This window comes from Lonchura striata, chromosome 4, assembly GCF_050655825.1.
Source record: "Lonchura striata isolate lonStrDom1 chromosome 4, ASM5065582v1, whole genome shotgun sequence".
Lineage (NCBI taxonomy): Eukaryota > Metazoa > Chordata > Aves > Passeriformes > Estrildidae > Lonchura > Lonchura striata.
In genome coordinates, this window is record NC_140706.1 from 18,090,081 (window position 1) to 18,112,839 (window position 22,759).

A 22,759-nucleotide genomic window follows, 5' to 3' on the forward strand; every position below is an offset into this window, starting at 1 on the left:
GCTCTAACCTTAATGCACCTTCACGGTGCCTAGTCATCTGCAGAGATCTTTGAACAATGAGTGCTTCTGCATAACAAGTGAACAGAAATACCTTGAGTGGATGTAATAAGGCAAATTAAAGTTGCAAGGGCAGCTTGAGCTCATAGTGCTTGGGGTCTTGTCCACTAAACATTTGTCTTTAACATCCCTTTCCTGTGCAGGGTTCATTTTGCAGGGGGATGTAATGGTGTGCTGTGGGAGCATCCCGGGGCACAGCCCACAGAAGGAGCTGCAGATTGCCCGCTCTGCCTTGGCCGATCCATCCTGTGCCCATTTCCACACCTCCTGCTTGTGAGAAGCACCGATGTGTAATTGGGATTTGCCACACTGAGCTCATAGGAGTTCAGGTGGCAGAAAGAGGCACATTATTTCCAAGCTTAACTTGAATCAGTTCTGAAAAATCCTCCTGCTAGTTTTCTCTAATATTTCTTTGCTAGTAGCAGGGATTTTCTGCTGCATAGGAGCATCTCTTCTGTTCTCTTGAGCTTCTGCTCACTCTATAGCAATCCCTTGAAGGCTCCCTGAGGTTGCTCTTTGTGAAATAAGACATATTCTGAGTGGGCACAGACATCTTTGCTAGCTCTCACACTGCATCTTACTCATTTCCTTGCTCCACTGTGGTTCTAACCTTCTTTCAGATTAAGTGCAATTTACATCTCTTTAACTAGACATATTGGTGTTATTACCATTGCAGTCCTATTGATTGCAATGCTGCACTTAGCATCACTGTTCCAATTTTATCATCCTTAGTCATTCTTGCATGACTGTGTATTTATGTATGAGTTGTATTATTTAAATTAGTATATAACATTAGAAAGGAAGCATGACAGAATTAAAACAAACCGAAAAGCACAAAAGAATGATACCAACATGCTGAAAATAATGCCCTCCTTTTCTTGGATATATCAGCACTCCGTTATTTGGATTTCTCTTTCAGGAAATGCTTTTATTGGTTACTTTAAGACATTATAGCCATAAAACAATGTAATCAACCTCGAAAACAGGAAAGTGTTTACTTTTTAAGTTTCATATTCTGCTCTACAGTACAATACAAAAAGGCAAAGAAAACGTTCTGAGCAGATGTATCTGTAAAGCACTATAAAGACTTGTGACAGCCAGTGTTTACCAGTGACAGAGTAAAACAAACACTGCTAAAAACAAAAAACAGTTCCTTCTGTGAACTTCTGCCATTAAGATATCATGAACTTATAGTCTGGAAAAATAGTCTAGAAATTCTGTGGATTCTGCAAAGATAGCAATAATGTGTCATGGCATCAATCAGACTCCATCACCCAATTAGGTATTTCATGTACAATATAGGAGAGCAAAGACAATCCTTACTCTGAGCCAGAGGCCAGACATTTCATCCAGTTCCCAAAGTTCAACAAAACATTTTTCTAAATTTGTGATGTATCAGCTAAGCCTGTTCCCACCTTTGCCTCAACTCTGTCTACACTATTCTCATTCCTCCTTTTACAATAAAATTCTAAAACTATATGTCACAAAACACTGACTGACCCTCTCTAGGACCCCTGGTCCTGACATGGTTGCTATTACTTTTAATTGCCCTGCAAAGCTAAAGAAAATACTTATGATAGTCCTAAATGCTCACAAGTTTATTGACCAGTTAGAATAACAGTGCCTGTGTTTCTCACAGAATTTTCTCAGTAGGGCTCATGAAGAACCAAGCAGGGACTACTCCTATTCCTGGAATCTAGTACACTCATAATTCCTTTACTCCCTTGAAAATGCATACCCAGCTTTCCCCTGAGGTCCACAGTGACTTACCTTAAAACAATGCCAGTCATTCAAAGAAGAAGAATTAATACTTTGTCTTTTGGAATTTTTTTTTTTTCATCAAATGGTCATTGAATATTTGATAGCCCAAATAAGAACATGCAGACATGGCAGACAAAAATTCAGTAACTGCTATAATCAATAAGCAGGTCATTCAGCAAATCCACTCTCATTAATTAAGAGAAGGAAATGTTGTTTCTTAAGACAGATGCAAAATGACAGTCAGATGTACTTACTTCCTGTTGACATCTTGATCCAAGCTGTGTAAAAATAGTATGTCTCATCTCTTTTAAACAAACATAAATCCCACTTATGAACAGTAGGTGGTCTGACAGCATTTTAATTTTAATGAAAAATGTTCTTTCACAGTCAACAAGGCCAACCAAAGTCAACCCATGAATGGTCTTAATACTGGCTTTTGCTTTAAAGCCCTGTCATTCATTTCAGTGTGGATAGTTACAAAGCTTATGCACATTATTGCTTAATGCTCACAGTGGGGCTGGGGCCTAACAAATGCTTGAGCTTTCCATTTACAGCCAGAAGGCAGACATCATATCAGTCTTTTTAAGCTGTAATAGGTGGTTTTGTAAGACACCAAGATATGCAAACTGGAAAGAGAAACTGAGATGTCCAGAAGGTTAATTATCAGCTGCCTGCGTACTCAGAAGTTTTCACCCACTAGGACCTGACAGTTAACATTTAAACCACTACAAAAAGGAATAATAAATATATGTATAGCTACAGAAGTATAAGAGATCAGATCCTCCTACTCATGCTGTCTATCACTCTACTCATTTTCTCATTTCCAAAGCACATGTTTTTCACAGAAGCATAAGGAACTACAACTTCAAAGCATCTTCACCAAGCTACAATGAAAAGCCTAAACAATCATCCAATGACTTACTCAGCCTCTCCTTGTGTCTACCACATCCTTGCACTGCTCTTCCCCTGAACAGGGGCTAGCAGTGGCTTGGGACATTTGGCATTAGGCTCATCCAGGTGGGGCACACACCTCTAGAGAGGCAGTTAATATCTGCCTCTTGGCACGAAGAGTTACGAGATGCCCATGACCATGCATGTCCCATCAACTCTGCCCAAGCTTGCCAGGACCATGAGAAAGACTGTGGGGAGCAAAGTGGGCCAGCTGCAACAAGTGGAAAAGACAATACAATACCTTATTCCACCACCGCAACTTTGGAAAGAAAGCCTAGATCTGAAAAAGAGATAAAATGTCCTCAGAGAAAACTTGTTTCAGCCCCCGATATTTGTAAACTTATCCTTTGAATTCCCTCTAGTCAAAACAAAACAAAGCAAAGTAACTCCTAACTCCCCCAAAAAGAACGGGAGTAATAATCCCATTTTTAAATAGATCAACAGGGAGAGCCTTTCAAAATGGAGGAGACACACTCAGGAGATGATTCAAATAGATCTAACCTAGATTCTCATGACAGTCCAAAATCTGGCCTAACATAGGAATGATGTAGGTTCAGCATTTAATAGTTTAGTAAATCAGAAAGACAGGGAAGACCTGATCCATCTAATCCAATGAATGTCAGGATCAGGATTTAAAACTCAGTCCAGCACATAAGTACAAGACAGCATAACAACAGAAGCAGCAGTGTGTTCTCCACAAAGCTAGTACAGGTTAGCACTTTAGCTGTGTAATTATCGTCTAAGATATTAATCTTTGAGAGATTCATCAAAAATAAAGCACATGAGAACTACAAAGCGTGTTTACTAGTTTATGACATAAGCAGGACAAGAATCTGCAGGCAAAATGCAGGACAAGCTGTCCAGGTCTTCTCTGATTTTAAAAAGACATTCATGTCTGCATAACAGACAGCAAAGCTTGTTAGCAAAAATATATCTCATCATACAGCAGGTCAAAATGACTGATGTATGACAAAACAGATTTGATAAACAGAGTTAGTAATCTTCACAAAGTTAATTTGGCATTCATAACAATGCAGAATTTGTATTTGCACTACCTGATGGAGGGCAGTGTGTATTATTATTGTTAACAAAATACCAACAACCGATTCAGCCTCCAAGTCAATTCTATTTACAGTTTGTCATTCCATTATAGCAAAGCAGCACTGGCAGAGACACAAGAAAAAGACTTCATCTTCATAAAGATAATTTTTAACATACAAGCACAGACAGGCAAACACAAACACATTTTTTTCATAAAGGAAGGAGGTACTACAAATTAAAGAAAGATGGAACAGCTAAAATGGAGAATTATATAGTTTTACACTAATTCAAACTGGACATGAAAGTGTGCATTGTAGAAGTACAGTCTAGACACTGAAGAAAATGGACACCATGCCATCACAACCTCATTCCAACACAACATACAATCCTCATGTGAACAAACAGCAGAGTAAGTAAAGTATTTTCCTATAAAGGTAAACATTGGATTTTCTATCCACAATCTTTTAACGTATTAATAAGACAGCAGGTATTAGAGGAAGAGAAAATACACAGTGGGATCCAATTCTATAACCTTTCACTACTTAGTCATATTGCATGCCATCCAGAATCTTCCCAGAGCAAGGTTAACACTCCAAGAGTCCAATTAGTTAAGGAAATATGCTTAAGTTGTGTTTTGCCACTGAAACACAGCTACTTTCATTGCACAGACATAGCTAGAAGGGTAGCACTTTTATGCCATATGCATAGCATATGCATCTGTTAAGACTCAGTGAAACATTTGGGTTTGTCTTTTCTTTTACAAGAACCGCAAACCAAAGTCCACTAATAAAAGAGTAAAATTTAAAATTTAATATTAATCTTATTCACAACAGTAACTTGGAGGCTCTAACAATTCTTCTTCAGCAGGGAATCAATTCAGGATTTACGCAAGCGACGGTTTTGGCAAACCCTCACAGAGTACAGTGTACGGAAGGTACTCTTCACAGACTATCAGGAGATCATGATGCCCTTGGGAGTCTCTCTAATTAACAATAAACTGCTTTTACAATTGAAAATGCACCCTCAAAGCCTGGTGACACTATGGATACGTCAATTCCTGATCCACATGCTTCATTGTATGCAATGTCTTTGGAAATCAAGGGCAACAACAACCTAGAAAATATTTTTCAACATTTGGACTGTTGCCATCAAATCAATAATGGTGGAACAAAATGAATTACAAGATTCCACAGCTTCAATCACAGAAGAAGTAGAGAGTAAGCCAAAAAGAGAAACCACAACTTGCATTGAGAGACTAGTTGGACAGAATTGTATGTAGACTTGGATCTAATTAAATGAGACTAAGGACAAAAGAGAGGGGAAATCATTTGATAGCCTGCATGGAATTGGTCAACACAAAAGAATACTCAGCTCCTGAAATATATAAGTAATTTCTCTTGATCGAGCCAGAGGATTTACACAACCTCCATCCTGAAGGACAGACAATGAATGACACAAGGAGAAGAGAATGCTTAACTCTCAAGAATATTACAATTTTCTTGAAAAGCTTTTCCACAGAACTTGGGTTTTCAACATTTCAGGAACACATGTTCAATATTATTTAGGGAAAATTCAAATTGAGAAGGCTGTGAAATATGTATGTGAAACAGCAGTTTTCTCCAGAAAGAAATTATGCGCACTGCTTTGATATGTCTGCATTAAACATTTCTGCCTTGTCAAGCCTCAGCTTTGTCAGCAGCCAGCTTCTCTTACTTGCTCTCCACTAGCTTCCCCCTGCAGCAACACAAGCATGGAATAAGCAAGAATACCATATTGGACAGCAGCATGCTTGGCTCAGGTCAGAGGGGAGGAGCCCACATGCTGGAGATCCTGTGGGGTGCAAGAAACTTGTACAGATCGCAGTGTTGTCTAGCAGAGAACTGGATACCTTCCTCTGTTCACAGACACAGTCTTTTTTAAAAAGATCAATCCAGTAAAGTGGATTTACAAAATGGCTGGATTTGTTCCCCAAGTATCTTTAACCCATCCCTAGAACTGCATACTCTTGAGTTAAATTCTATGGTCAGCTTTAGCATCAGCTATGGCTTTAAAATACTGCATTTTTCTAGTTCTCTCTAAAAGTTTTTAAGTGGTGGTATTGCGGATAGAGTGCTCATTTTACCGTTGATGCTGCTACTGTAACCAAACCTGTGTCTGGAATAAGGAAGTCCAGCACCACTGCTGACCTGCCCCTTGTGGGAATGATGACTCGTGCTTACACCTGTATGACTACTGGGTACACTAGAGAACATTACATTAAACTTTCATGGCTGGTGCTTAGGTCAAAGAAACCACAGCCAGCTACAATACAATCTGCTGCTCTTTCATAAATGCATGGGGAGCCAGGCAAGCTCATTACCACTTACAAACAGAGATTAAAAATGCATATAACTGATACTGGACCATTTGAAACACACTTCCAACAACAACAGGCAGGGACAGTAATTTTAACCTTGCATTACTGAGTCATGATTTCCAAGCATGATTTGCCATCTTCTGCTTCCATCTTTTCCCTACAAAAAGAATAAGCTGTCCAAATAAGGTTGATAGCTTTAAAATCAAAAGTAACAAGCAAAATAGTACCTTATAGACTAAACTAAATACATGACTCTGCAAATATCCTTTACTCTTTCTAGCTGCATTCATTGAAGGATACAGCTAGCTCTAATACAGGAAATTACAGACCTCCTGTAAGAAATGTATGTCAGGTGCCAAAAGCATTTAAATTCTATCTTTTTCCAATTCATGAAGCTCACTGTAGCATTGTATTGTTCCATTATTAGATTTATGCATTTAGCAAGCAAGCATATTATAAGAGTGGCTGTAAGTAATTACTCTTTTCTAACGGCAGGAAACATAGTATTGTCCATGCTATGTCATTTTTATGAGAAAAATAGTCAGTTTTTAAAAAATACTTCAATGCTTATAAAAACATACAAATATCTCATTTATTAATAAAACATAGTTCTAACTTGTGGGAAGAGCAAGGCAGACAGACACTGAAGGTAAGTGACATAACTAATTCATTACAGCATATTGATTATCAGACATCATCCAGAAAAGCTTATTTTTATACTGATGTCACACTCATTTGGGGATTATGTCTTGTAGGACACATTTTTAATGAGATTTTGTAAACTGGGAATTTCAAAGATAATTTCTTATACTATGTAACTTTTTGGTTTGCCCTCTTGAAATGGTCACCATCTGAATGATATGTTCTGTCAGGAAATTGTGGTGATGGAAGATTGGATTTGTCCAATTGCTTAATGGTTTCCATGTGGAGTCTTGCAGAGAATGCTCACACCCCCAAAATCCTTCTTTCAGGACATCTACCAAATACTCCTTGTTGGAAGTGTCTCTCTGCACTGGGAATGATGGCACTCACTATACAGAGCTCCGAACTTAGTAAGTGGCTCCAGACTTCCTGCACATGAAAGATGTCTGGGATGCAGCCTTACTATATGAACCTAAGTACCTAATCCATCTGCTTCTCACAATCATGACTCTCTGCAAACATTTTAAAGATGGTACCATCAATCTACGATGTTCTTTTTACTCACTGTACAAACAAAGATAAATAAACTTTATGAGTTACCTGTATTTGCCATGGTGTAACTAGATCCCAGGGAAATTTTTATAAATTTTCTAGTTTAAATACAAAGTTTAAACCCAGTTATTAATACAATGGCACTTGTGGTATTTGAAACACAGGAAGGGACTTCCTTCAATTATAGACAAAATATTGTCTGAGACTATTTAAATACTCAAATCCTTGCTCACTTTTGTCATGAAAGAACCTCACTGGACATAAGCAGATTATGCAAGCATGTCAGGACTGAGTGTACCCAGGCTTGCCTCCCCAGGACATTAGACTTTATCATCTCCGTAAGAGCAGCTTAACACAAAATGGTGCAGAACTGCAGCCACATGGTGCTTATCTCTCAGTGCTACAAATTCTGAACTCTACAGAAACTCTAGTGTGATTTCCATCAGCTGATCACTGAATCCAATGAGCAGATCCTAAAGTCTGTCAAGTCTACCGTGGTCTGCTGGAATGGAAGTCACCACCAACATATAGCATGATTATTAGTGTTTTACACAGAAAAATTCCTTAGGAGACACTGAGTAAATGTTTCTTTTTTTCATTTAATTATCTGATCCTCATTTGATTCACTCTCCTGTCTGCAGTGAAGAGCAGCATGAAAACAAGACACCCCAGAAATAACCCCATTGGCAAGGCTAAAGAGCAGCAAAAAGAAGATAAAAAGTTGTGTGTTATGACACTCTGCTTTTACAGATGCTGCTGAAATGCTATTGCTAAATACCTGGGCAGTTTATAAATAAACCCTTCCAAAAGCCTGTTCTACACAATCACAAAATAAATTAAACTACCCAAAATTCATGCTGCTAATTAAAATAGTCCCTGTAGGAGGCCAAAGTAGCTACAAGGCTGAGGTAAACATGATGCTTTTTTTATTGAACAGCAGTTGATTCATTTTATATCCTATTTACATATATCTGCTAGTGTCATCAAAATCTGGTAAAACCCACAATTTTATACTCATCAGTTAAAGACTCCAAACAGATCCATCTTTTAGGACACCAGCAAGCTCTCTTGCTTTTATAGAAAGCCAGTAGCACTACACTTCCATGATAAAAAAAAATCTGCCAGCATAGGAAACTAGGAGGAAGACATATGCAGTCCTTTATGTATCTGGACCAGAACATTTTATGCCAGTCATAAAATTGGAATTTTAAGAGTTATGAGACACCTAGAAGGGCCTATAAAGGGTTAAATGGACATTCTATTAAATGGTCTCTTAATAGAAAAGTGGTATTCATGAGAGAAATAAAATGAACACTTACCATGGTGCCAGAAGCAAGTCACTTAAAAGTCACTTTTATTCAGAAATGATAATTTAAATTTTAATAGATGATAGAGTTTCATTTTAACCAACTGTTCAAGATAAATTTTTCTCCTGACAATACAATTCAGAAAAAAACTCAATACTTAACATCCAAGTCACCTAAAAAGTCAATCTAAATACACCTCATGACAAGTGACAACCTTGTCATGGTTGGTTACACAACTTGTATCACAACCTTATGAGTTTATGGAAGCCCATGAACTGATTGAGCTTACCTGGCCTAAAAAATGAGCTACAGATACAGAGAGCTCTCTTTTTGGTGCCTTTATAACAAGAATCAGAGTGAAAAATTAAAATCTGGACCATGCAGACCTCCCCACCTTGCATTGGCAGTCAGCACACAAGGCACTGGTGCATTTCAAGGTCTTGCAAGTACAAGGTCTCATTAGATGCAACATCTTTAATAAAGTAACAGCAAGCCACTCTCAAGATTGTCTTTTACTATATTCCAGTTGAGAGCAGTCACAATGCCCTTATTTCTTCTTGGGTAAGCAAAATGAATTGGACCCAGGGAAGATGTCTCCAGTGTAGACCCCCAACCATGAAATTTTTTACTGATGCTTTTTTACTGTTACCTATGGTTCAGCTTTTCCACAATAACTTAATTATTTCATTTCCCTTTCTACTCTGGACTGAAGTATTTATCACACTGACATCTGGCAGGGAGGTTGCAGTCTGCTCACTGGTCCTTATTTCTTTAAAGAGATGAAGCGCTCCCACACTTGGAGCAGTTCTGGCTGCTTAATAAACACTAAAACAAACAAGTGTGCAGGAGAATCTCCCATTACTTTTTCATGCCTGCAATGTGCTGCAAAGACTTCATCATTCTTCTTCCCTTTTGCTCACTTACTAGCTTATTAGCAGAAGTCAGTGGTTTCCTCTCCATCCCTCTGTGCTGCCCCTTCCCTTGGCTCCACTGGCTGATGGAGAACCTGAGGATGCACCTGGCATAAGTTTATGGATACTCAGCTGCTGGACTGATTACCCCAGGCCCTGGTACCCTGACTGGCATGGGCAGTTTCAGTATCCAATATTTTCCTTAAGAGAGAGGCCCTGGCACAACGATGAATTGATTCTGGTGAGCTCATGTAGTATGTTTGTGTTATGGATCAAAGCAGGTGGCAAACAGTGGTCCTTCCAGGCACTACCAGCACAGACCTACACACAAATTTTCCTCCAAACCTAACTCTCATGTGCTCTCACACTTCAAGGAGAGCAAGAATCAAACCTTCAAGAGATGACAGTGCCAGGAACCTGTAGCATTTTATCAACACAGATTTTGCCTTTATCCTTTGCTGAATTCCTTTAACAAGCAGAAATTCCTGTGGATGAGCAGTGGAGGTGAAGTGATACCCTGACAAGAGGTCTGACAATAGGTCTTGTGCACTAAAACCCACGACACCGGGAGCTCAGTAATGTTCAGTAACACTCAGTAATGCTGAGCCAGCCCTCTCCACATCCCCAACTTTCCAAAGCTAGGTCCAAACTGCACCTCACTTCCTGATATTCAGTTACATCTTGTCAGCTCTGGAGTGAGGCCAGGATTCTCCTAAAGAATAAAGAGTGACTGAAAGTTAGAAATAGAAAATCTATAAAGTTCAGCAGCTGGATCACATTACATGTTAACCAGTCCCCAAGCCAGCACAAGAGGCTGCTTCTAGTCAGGTTCCCATGGTCAGCTCACTCAGGTAAAGGTTTATTCCATTCAGGAGCAGGTAGTGAATGCACACCCAGGTGACCAAATTATGTTCCCCACTGTGCTGCAATGGCAGTGCAAACCTCATGACTAAAGATGTGGCTCTCTTACTTTAGGATAGATCACATAAAAAGGACTTGCATCATGTGAATAGACTGTGGTGTTGTGTGACATGGAGTCTACTAATTCCAGGACTTTTTGGAATGTGACATTTCTCTACAGTACACTGAGTCCACATCATCTCAATGCCTCGTGATCCAACATCCTTTAGCATTACCTCTCCATGGTTCAGCTGCCACAGTGGAAACACACAGTAGGGCTGGATTTTAAATTATGTGAAGGCAGTCGTCATGTAAAATTTTCAGTGCATCTTCAGAAACTCCGTTTTACACCCAAGTTTTAACTGTGGCCTTCTATTCCAGTGGTGTGGACAGCACTGGCCACAGCACAGCATGAGATGAGGCTGCACTGCTGCCCACATCACTTGCACTACTCAGCTCATGCAAGCCAGCCATGAGGCATCTGGAGAAACCTATACAGCCAACTTCAGGGCATCAAAAGGTACTGGATCAAATACAGGAAGAGGTATTTTAGGGGCAATGCTTGTCAGCTCAAACTGGCAGGCACTGCCTGGCCAGCGGGCCACAGGTGGTCAGCAATTCACCACAAGGATACTCCAGGCACACAGCTAGGTACATGCATGGCTGGGTCTCAGTCCTGCATGCTGTAAACCAGCCAACAGAACTTCTCTCAAAACAAAACACGTGGTTACAGCAAATCTGAAAGGGACAGGAGCTGTAGCTCCCACCAATGTGATCACAGATTTTGCCTAGAAAAGTCTTGTGTGCATTTTCTCAGTCAAAATCTCTCTAAAATGTCATGGCCAGAAGGCATGTGGTGAAGGTATGCTGAGTTACAGACAAGCTTTTGGACAAGACAGAGCATATGTGGAAGGCATGCATTGTCTGTCTTCCATTTCAGACTGCACTGCACTCACAGCAAACCATTTTAAGGAGGTGTCACTTTACTAGAAATCTATGGGATGGTGATTGCCCCAATTAATCTTCCTGACTCTAGCATAGATTAACTTTTAAGATCAGTTCTCAATATAGGCAATTACAGTTCACCAATTAGGCAGCAACACACAACAGTGCATTTCTGAGCAGTTAGAGCACAGACCAGTACTACAAAGTGCAGTCCTTCAGGACAACCAACTGTAACTGAATTATCAGCACAATTATCTTTTGCTTGATATTTATTATAGTTCCTATTAAACTGAGTTTTAAATACAAACAAATAAGTCAGCTATACCAGTATATTGTTCAGATTTTGTGACTATTCAGAGAAAAAGCCATTGCAGCCTTATCCATAACTGCAATATTGCAAAGATTAAGAACCAGCATTTTGACTGAAAAAATAACTATGACAAGAAGGATATTTTTGGTAGACATAAGAACTACAACAAGAAGCATGTTATTGGTAGACATATCCTATCACTGACAGCCAATAGAAAAGCTCAAATGAATTTTGTGAATCCACTTCATAAAGACATCAAAAATACGCAGCTCATGTTCCCATACATGAAATACATTTAGCTTTACCTCTACAGACTATCACAGCTGTACATCTAAACCCTGGTGCAAAATTTGCTTCCCAAAATACATCCCAATAGTGACCACTCAGATTTAAGTGACCTTTGAGGAATTCACAGGCCACAATAATAGCTATATTTTCACTCTTCAGATATGACAGGAGGCAATCAGACAATCTCACTCCACATCCCAACCAAACCATACCAGCAGGACACAGCCACGCCACCACACATTTTCTAATCTATCCTAAGGGTTGACATTTCTGAAACTGGACTTTGGAAAGCAACAGCTCAAAAAAACACATTAGAGGGATCTCTCTAATAAGAAGATAAGGAAAAAAATGGAAAATATACAGACATGCAAATTGCATTGCCTTCTTTTCTGCCTTTTTTTTTCTTCAGCTGGTGCAGGAATCCGCATAAACAGGAGCCAGTACACTGTAGTGCTCAGCAGCCTGATTATCATTACAAAACCTTCTCTCTTCTTTAGCACTGCATCCTCATATTAAAAATAATGTTCCTATGCTTAGACTTCTTATTTTTAGTGTACTAGAAACACATAATCTGTGAGCTGTATGTATATTCAATAGCACTGTCAAATAAATTATTATGGCATGTGTACTTTTCCCTCCTTTTTTTGATTTATAATGGATTTTAGCATTGTTAAAACTGCAGTTAGTCTGTCTATAGTCTCATAATTCTTCTCTCAGTCAAATGAAACTACAGTCTTGCAATTTTTAAACCAAATTACTACTAAAATGTGTAGAAATAGGAATTTTAATAAGACTTCTATGTTACAAACATTTTAGCTCAGAAATATTTGGAGTCAGTCTCTGAATAGGATTAGCTTCTGCATATTTTCTTCTAATTTTACATATAAATGAAATACAGGATCTCTCATCATAATTAAATTTGAACTATTCAACATTATGACTGTGAAAGTACTCTACATGCACATCTACACAGATTACTCAAAAGTCAGTAGATACTGTAGCCTGCAAACAGAAGATGCCAATCTCAAAGTCTACAGTTCTTCAAACCCTGACTTTCAGAAAAGCTAAAATACAAGCAAGGCAACTGCTAGGCTAGGGAGAAACTCAGAACACAGCTTTTGCTTGAAGACTTGGGATTGTGCACGTTGTGTGTCAGCAGGTAAACTAAAAAGTATGATGTGTTTTGATGGCTTTTCAGATCATTAAATTTATGATGATGATCTGATTGATTAGGATAAGCAAGACTTGGGATTTTTCCTGCATCACTAAGGTCAGTAATAGATCTGCCATTGATTTTAATGAGATGAGGTGTATGCCACTGATGAAGTGCAATAAATGAAGGCAAGCCCATCAGAGTGGAAAGATACAACAGCAGAAGCTTGAGTGGAACAAAAGGATTGAAAGATAAATTGAGAGCAAAATCAGAAACAACATTACTTGTCACCAATCTGCCCGGCAGATAACCAAAACAGTTCTTTATCTAACACAGCACTTTACATTTGCCTTTATGTTCATACAGTTGAACACAAAAGGACACAGACTTTCATCATGATACTACACATCTAATTACTTGGATACTCTTCTATAGCTAAAATGGCTTCATTTCACTCCTCCTAAATCTAATTCCTAGTCTCTCTCTTTTTCACTAGGTATGTATCTTATACAAAACAGCCCTCAACAACCTAAAAGTCAGATAATTCCTTCTGTGCTCATACATATAAACTCTAAAAATGCTTCACAGATTCAGGTTCTAGAAGCTTCTAGGATTTCACCTCCCTGATTATCTTTCATGACAACATTTTCCAGCACTGGATCCAGCTGTTTTCCCACTGTATCTGCTACTGTTTGCAGCTAGCAAACCAGTCTTGTATTATGCAGAATTTCACACTAATGACTGTCCAAATGGAAATATGACAATAAAACTAGGATTACTGCCACTCTCTCACACAGATAGTACTCACCTGAACAGAGACTGTTGTATTCAAGTTTAAGTGTCTGTCTCTGTAGTACTAATTACTCAAATTTCTGCTGTCATCAGCAATGGGAAATCAGGTTCTAAGAAAATTTCCACCCCTGACAGCTACTCATTAGCTTGAATTTCAGCTTCTAGCAAGTTCTGGGCTTAGCAAAAGACAGATGGTATCTATCCAAACAAACAGCAGTGGGAGAAAGAAGCTTTGTTTTAGCAAAGCAAAACATGGTTGTAAGATGCTTCCTCATCCAAAAGGTGCATCTTAAGCAAACTCCTACAAAGGTTCCACTCTGCAGCAAACCATTTTCACCCAGACTGGGAAGTGCCCCTGCAGGAGAATCCTGCCTAGGACATGATACATTTGTACCTAATAATAGTTACAGTGCCAAACCATGCACTTCAACCACAGCAACTCCTGTATTGTGACAAGGATATAAAGTTCCCTATTATGGAAATCCTATATTGTATTTAATTATGTAATTATATTTTATTGTATTAGTGAGTGGTTGGGCACAATAGCAACTGCTGGGATTTCTGCAAATTAGAAGCACAGAATTCATTCTTTCCAACAGCTGATTATTTTTTATGATTCTACGGGCTTTTTCCTAAGCTATGGAGGCGTTTCTATTTTTGGCTTATTCCTCTTAATCACTCTCCAGCAACAGTGATCCTCACTCTTGATACCAAAATTCACATCCACACAAAGAATTTCATCTTAGCAAATCACCAGGCCAAATTAAACCCTAGCATACACTCTAATAATTTATGTAAATGAAAGGTGGTGATGTTTACATCTAAGTTCAATTTGACCCCTAGAAAACTACACACCTAGGGTTTTGCTTCATTTTTTGCACCCAGTCAAGTGTCCACTGCACTGCAGAATGCTTGAATTCAGTGTCTGGAGTCAGAAGAGAGTATACAATTGCTAAGCATCAAACACAAACTCCTACTGAACAAAACAGCATTTTGTTCAAGGCATCATCTCCATGCCCTAATGGCTGGCAAGCAGCACATGCCACCATCCTCCCTTCTAGCCTGGGGCAGGCTTTTCTTGATAGTCCCTGACCTGAGCTCACACCTAGCACTGAGATAGAAAAGGAATGCAGGCAGAGATGAACACTACCTCCTCCTGCTTTCTCCTGTGGCCACCACTGACATGGCAGAAATGGGAAATTAATTTCAGCCAGGAACTTTTTAGTAGCAGGGCATATGGAAAGACAGAGATGTTAGGGGCTGCTTGAATCCAGGAAGGAAAATGGGAACTAGATCTGTGACACAGAACCTACAGTAAATATACACAGCCCCACTTTGTTCTACTTATAGAAAAACTTCTGACACCAGGAACACGCACGTGCTTCAGGGCTACAGAAGTATGATCTTATAATAAACATGAACACATTTATATACATACAAAACAAAATACTGACTTGGTAAAACAAACAGTGAATAATCTTTTACTCAATCTCATTTTCTATGCCTTAGCATACAGTCTATTTTACCATGAACTCTAAAAACAAACAATGAAATGCATAATTATTTACAAGATATAACATGCAGAGTCCTTCCTTTTCCTGAAAGTCTTTGTGAATGTGAACAGAAGTAGAGGGATGCAGTCAAATAGGGCTTCATAGGAGAAGTGTATCTTCAGAATGAGGGATACTGACCAGTTAGAGAAGACTGCAACCAACATTTTTAGCATGGAAATGAATGGGATGCTTTTAATGCTCAGAAGCTGTGAAACCCTGGCAGCTAGTTATGTGCTTCAGTGTGGCTACACCAGCTTATTTCAGTCATCCACCATCTTTACCTTAGAGACCTCCCAAACACACTGTGTTTGGCCCTGTGCACATTTGCTACATGTATTTTTTAGTACTCCTGATGAAAACATAGGTAAAATTCAAATGCTCTGTATTGTAATAATAAACACTGCTTGCCTGTCAAGGTAATTTTCACAAAAAACATAATACTATTAATTATCCTGCTTCTCTGTCTCACCTCCTTTGTTCTGGAGTGAGCCTCACAATGAAATTCTTGACTTCTTTTCACCTTTTGACCACTGGCTGAATCACATTTACACTGCTTAAAAACCTCATGTTAATCTGGACACACTCTGACTATCAGGTGGGTATGCTTTTCATTATAAAAGCCTTACAATCACTTAAAATCACAAAAATAGCAACTTCACTTTGCCTACCCTAATACAGATTTCATATAGCCATAACATGTTCAGCTATCATTTGACTTCAGCCTAGCATTCAGCAAGCAATTCACCTGACTTTTTTTTGTTAAGCAATCTAGCAGTGGGCACCTGGAGTTGCTTTTCTTTTATCTCCATGACATGATGGTATAGACAGAAATTACTGGATTAGGAAATATTTCATTGCTGAAATGAAGTTAGAGGGTCAGTGTCTAAAATGAGTCATCACAGATCTCTGCTAGGAGATTAAATATTATCAACCAACTGAAAACCATTGATATAAAATATGCAATTATTCTGCAGCATGTGATTACATTATATTCTTCGCATTACTTATTTTCGCTCTGTAAGTGCTACCAACCTTTTTACAAACTAAAAACTAGCAAAAGAGGTACCTAAACTAGAAAATATGCTACAAGAAGTACACTAACAATTATATTGGAAATGTAATTCATGTACATTCATCTAGAGATTTCTGGTTTTGGAAAGGGAGAGCATGCAAGGATCTTACTTAAAACTCTATGATTAAAAGAAACAGGAAAAAAAAGAGATGTAATCAAGATCTCTGTTCTTCAAAGCAAAGCAGAAAGGCAGTTTCTCTATATAAAAAAATAAAAATTACTATACATTACCAGGAGGAGGAAAAAATACTAAATTACATGTGACAAGCTTTGTTTTAACCCTGTTTTGACATCATAATTTCCATTAAATCATCCAAGTAATTCTAAAAAGCATGTTAAAATGTATTAGGGGGCACTATTTAACGTCCAGGAGATGAGAATCCTGACGGGAACACCATGGAGCCTGACTGCCTCTTAAGGTACATTGGCTGTGGACAGGCACTACTGATATCATTTCAACATTCAAAGTTGGAATGGCTTACTCTGTTATGTAATTAATAACATATGACAGACATGCAAAGAAAGATGTAAGATCAGCTGGTTTTATCTCATGTCTCGGGCACTTCACTCATATCTCTGAACAGATTTATTATTTACTTGCCTGTTAATAAAACTAGCAGCTCTACCAGTCAGTACTTTTTTCCCTAAGCTTTTGAACTCCACTGAGATTTGGAGGCAATTAACATTCACCAGTAACAGAGCAATCAACACAAGGATATCTAATGGGACTGGACAGAATCCAAAAACAGGTATTAGGATAATAGTGAGTCACTGACATAAGGTTATGATGTTAATTTTGGAGGGGAGAGCAACAGTGAGTTTTCAATAGCAGTGGCTGTGATTGCTGTCACATTAACATAACATTCTTTTCTATATGGCTGTCTTCTGAATCCGAAATGTGTTTAAAACTGAAAGTAGCTGACAACACCGAGAATTAACTCTCTACTGCCTACTGTGAAAAAGCGTGCTCAACTACATTACTTGCACAATGGTTTCCAGATGCTTCTCTTCAATGAACAAATAAAAATAATAATTTTTAAAACTACAAGAACTACCAGAGGCTGTGCATGATTCATTGATGACATTCCGAGAGAGACCTAGTTAATCCAAACATCTTTAGCTTAAAAAGGCAGGCATATTCCTGAAAGCAGCATTAATTTTAGGTATGGCTGCTACCTCATTAGCTCTCCAACTAAGCACGTTTAAGATGCAAGTTGGATCCCATAAAAGGCTGGGCACCTACAACTGGGCTTTGCAAGGCATACATTTCTAGAAAGCTGGTCCCAAAAGGGAACCTGAAATACAGGGGTAGATACATTGACCCCAAAGGCATATAGGAGCCAATCTCAAAAGAGCACCGAAGTGTAAGAAACCTCAGAAGACTCATATCAAGCACGTGGCCACATAACCAAAGAGGAAAGCTTACTGCTAAGTATACTCAAAGTCTTACCCCTTCCAGAACTCCCTGAAACAAGGCACCAGGTGGCTATCTCCATCCACAGCCCTGAACCATCTCCTGAGCACAGGCCCCTACTCCCATCCTCTGAGTGCAACAGCAGCAGCAGCTCCACACAGGACTATCTAGCAGAGGAGATGTTGTCAGTAGCTCTGTTGTGCCATACACTGATGGTAATGGCAACAGAAACGTGGGACACCTGGATCCAAATCTTTTCCCCGACTGAGAGCCCAGATTGAAGCATATGTCTGCTGTGACAGCATCACTGCCAGCAGGCCATAGGTGACACTGCTGATGGATGAGTACTTTCCTTTGGCAGCTGTGTCACCGGGGAGCTAAGCACCCAGGATTTGGAGTGTCAGGAACCACAGTATAAAGGACAATCTAATTTTGGAGCACCATGATTAGAGTAAGGGGCATTTCAGATGGGTATTGTTTGGATTAAGTGGTCTTGAAGAGGAGTGAGTGCAGACCCACGTGTCCAGATTCATTCAGACTGCATATATTTCACAGAAGTTAAAGGACAAAACCAAGAGGCCAAAACTAGCAATATTAAACAGAATTGTTATTTTTCACAGATTAGCAGGTCTAAGAAAAAGGCACTGTGCAAATGTAGCCTCTTCTACGAACATATGGCATTTGCTATCAGCACCATATGTAGCTTCTGTACTTAGTGAAAGAGCATCCATTCTCGTAACATCTATGCTGTATTTATTAAGTTATGCTTTGCCTTCCATAAACATCCACTGTTTTTGCAATGTTATGTTCTCTATACAGAAGCCACTAGAATTTGCCAAGTAAAAGCTAATAAAAGAACGAAAAGGAACACAGTGTTTGGCTTGTAGGGCTCATTTCACTTCATCTTCCATCCAAATGCGGACATCGGGGTGGGATGCATCAGACATTTCACTCAGACAGCAAAGAGCAGCACATATAAACAAGCTAAAATGACAAAAATATTTAGCTTCTCACCATGAAAGGCTGGCACAATAGCATATAAAACATATGGATTACACAGCTTTACTCTCCTAGTCTGAAGAATCATTTAAAAATTAAAGATGTCTACATGGCATTAGACATACTTCCAATTGAAGCTGCCCATATTTTTTTCAAAGGCTGAATGTGCATCCAACTCCACTGAAGGACCAGACATCTAATCATCATATCTAATGGTGAATGATAATGGGAACTAAGGCAACTCCTGGTTTTGGGAGTTGTGCTTTTATGGTGGCCTAAGCCCCACCAAAGACAATAGCCACATGACTTTCCTGCCTGTTTGTGCCTTGTAGAGATTTCATTTCCATTCCCAAAATGGGTGAGTGTCACTGTTTCTTCTCTAGCCCAGCCATCCCAGCTCAAGCTGGGTAAGAGGTAAGGCTTTTGCTCCTGCTGAAGCCCAAGAAACTGCCAGTGAAAAGGGTTCTTTATGTGGAGCCATTTGGTCTTAATAAATACCCAACCTTTGGGGCAAGTTTTAGAGATTTCCTCAGTCTCACAGCAACCCCCAGCTTCTTTCTTGGGAAACTGGGGGTAGCCTGATGTAAAAACACCAGAATAATTTAGGCACACAAAGCTGAAATTTTGTTGGGGACCCTTACATACTTGAGGACACCCCTAAGATCCCACAGCATCCTGTATCCCACTGGTCACACCTCTTATGTCAATTTTCACCACCTTGCCCATATCTTAAGTTCTTTACTAAATATATCCTTGCTTGGCTGAGACTTAATAAAGAGAAATTGCTCAGATTCCCATTTATTATTCACTGTTAATTCCTATCTCTATTGACCTGCATATAATCTAAAACTGGGGGTTAGTAGTTCATGCTTCTCTGTTCCTCCTCTCTCCAAAAGTGCATTTCTATACTTGCAATTGTTTTTTAATAGCTCTGTCTGCAGCTTCTATCATGCACAAGACATTTAAACATAAATTATTCAAGAAGTGTCCAGAAAATACTGACTATTGTCAGTCTTGGGGAAAAAAAGTCACTTTAAATATACTCTGTCTTAATACACCTCCACTGGCATCTGCTTCTGGTGTGAGACACAGTACTAGGTCTCAGAGACCTTTGATTTGCAGTATTGGCTATTATGTGCTTACATTAATTTCAACCACCAGCTTACCTGATACTGTGTTTTGAGCAGGGGCTCAGGCTGCTTCCACAACTCTGGAGGGAAGAATATGGAATTTTTATTTTCTTCACATAGTAAAAGGTAAAGTAACTGCTCTACCTATTTCTCTGCTGCAACAGTTAAATATTTTTCTACAACAGCCACAGAACTAGAAGATTAAAGAGCTAAGTGCAGTCATCCAATTCTTCAGCATGGTCCCGCCACACGTCTCAATCACTGGCTTCCCCCAAAGCCACAGTGGTAGAGATTAAAGTGCTTCTGGTCCATGGTAATCCAATCAGAGCTAGAAGGCCTTTAATCTCTGCCATTCTGTAGACAAACACTTTGGCAAAATGCCTTCCTTACAGTATTCTGAATTCCACCTGGGTTCCACTCTCACTTTGACAGGGATTGGGCTCTGTAGGATTATCACTGCTACCCAGAAGGGTGACAGTTCCTGCCTCTTCCCTTGGATTAAAAAAGAAGACACCCAGCTGCACATCCTCCTACCTGGACAATAAACACTTCCCAAGTTGTATACTAGGAAGCAATGAAAATTCTCTGGACAAAGGAAGATTGAGAGAATTCACTTTCTAATATAAACTGAGGACAAAGTGGGTTTTATTGTTCACAGTCCCAAAGGATTCAGTGCTTAGGTCAATAGTCCGCTCCTGATACAAGGAAAAGAAACCACTATAACACAGCTGTGTTGAGTGAGCCCATTTTTTAAAAATGAGGCGACAACCAATTGAAATTCTGAAGCAAAACAAAGTCTCTCCAGCCCAGGGAATTTGCATTATGCCCACAGGCTAGCACAAGACTGTTCAAATTCTGCCCTGTAATATAGATAGGATATGGCATGATCTTCCTCGAAATGTTAGATTCGTGTACATCTGTTTGTGTCAACCACATTACTTATAAGCAGTAGAGGAAATCTTAGCCAGAAAGGTTGCTACAGTCATCCAAAAAAAAAAAAAAAAAAAAAAAAAAAAAAACCAACTCTTTAAAAATAAAAAAGGTATTTTTTAATTGGGATGGGGCTCTGCAGTATTGACTGTTTCGCTTTTTTGGTTTTTTTTTGTGGAAATCACAGATGAGATAAAGGATTTTCACTACATTTTCACTATTATCTTAATGCTCACATATTATCACTACCTTCACATATCATTCTCTTGGACTTATGCCTGTTCAGTGAGTAGGAAGGGACCATCAAGCCTGCTTCTCACTACAGAGAGGCACAGAATTAGCCTGTCATTTTCATTAAAGAGTAAGGGGGGAAATCTGGAGAGGGAATCAGTAGGGGGAAAGAAAAAAAGGCAAAAAAAGAGTAAAAGAGAGATGAAGCAGTATTATTTTGAAGTCAATGTATAAATCTTTAGCTGTACAACTCCCACTTGCATTAAAGGGATTTGCACAGCTAAAACCTCATGCATCAAGTTGACAATACAGCCATAAAGATGTGAAATCTGAGGGGGGGGGGTGGTTATGATTTGGGATTTATTAAATTTATTTGTTTGGAAAATAAGTTTTGAAATTTTTACAACAAAAAGTGAAAGCAGAAACAACAAGATGATTCCATTAAGCCCACACAGCTGGGACATGGACACCTAAAAGGATTTTTTCAATCTGGCAATAAGTATGTGTCCCATCTGCTCTCTAACAATGAGCTATTTGCAACATGTGGGCTAAATCTATAGGATTAATCAAGGGTTAAAATGCCTTCATTGTCCCAAACCAACCCCTTCACAAGGAACCTTGATGGCAGGGAGCCTGAGAGAAATAGATGCCTTTGCCTTTTCCACCAACACTTTCTAGTGACTGTGCAACAACTGGAAACTTCCCATGCAGTCAACAGTCTTTACAAAAGCTGTGCATCCTCCTCACACCAATTGTCTAAATTTGTGAAGATAAATTTATGTAACCCAAGCCCAGCCCTGGTGGTAGACAGAGCCTACAAAGACTGGAAGACAATGCTGTTGTTCCTATGGGCAAGTGGAGCTATAGCTGGGCTACAGAAATCTGGACTGGGATGCTCAGTGTGGCTCCAGAAGAATGTGACAGCTGGGAAGCTTTTCCTATTTTCCACCTGGCTGACAGTTGGTTCCCTGAAGGTTATCTCAAACTGCTGGCTACTGGCAGAGTGACACCATTGCAGCAGTAATTATTGAGTAAGACCAAGGAGAACTGGGTGTCATGTTCAACTACAGCACTGCTGCTTCACAAGGTGCAGAGGAGCACACTGTGCTTAGGAACCCAGGGACAGGAACCTTTTTTCTTTGCAGAAGAGGAAGAGGATATCTAGCTCAACACATTTACCAGGAGCACTGCTACACCACAGGGTTAATATTAGTGACAGGTTGCAAGAAAAGAACAAATCTGAGCTGTGTTCTCTCTGAGAAAGTGAGGCCAATCAAAAGTTTCTAGAAAGATTTTAAAACTGTGGCAGGTTATAATCAGTTTCTGCTTTTGAGTCACTAAGTCAAGTTTTGTTAAGTACCAAAAAGGCAGAAATATTGGTCAGCATTATGCTGGTAAGATCATGTTAATGACCCACATACCATTTGCACTCTTAGCTGCTGTGTGCTTCTCGATTATCACTGC

General features: G+C 39.2%; 1 protein-coding gene and 1 long non-coding RNA gene across 3 annotated transcripts in view; both read right to left on the reverse strand.

Annotated features, from left to right (window-relative positions):
* Positions 1–22,759, reverse strand: part of PPARGC1A (PPARG coactivator 1 alpha) — a 361,917-nt gene that overhangs the window by 239,257 nt on the left and 99,901 nt on the right. The gene's annotated exons all lie outside the window — the stretch shown is intronic.
* The window catches only part of LOC146767553 (uncharacterized), a 158,036-nt gene that overhangs the window by 37,242 nt on the left and 98,035 nt on the right, over positions 1–22,759 (reverse strand). Inside the window, exon 2 of the long non-coding RNA XR_014954752.1 lies at positions 1–22,759. This exon is cut by the window's left edge and continues 37,242 nt beyond it; it is cut by the window's right edge and continues 27,569 nt beyond it. This is a non-coding gene — a long non-coding RNA (uncharacterized LOC146767553).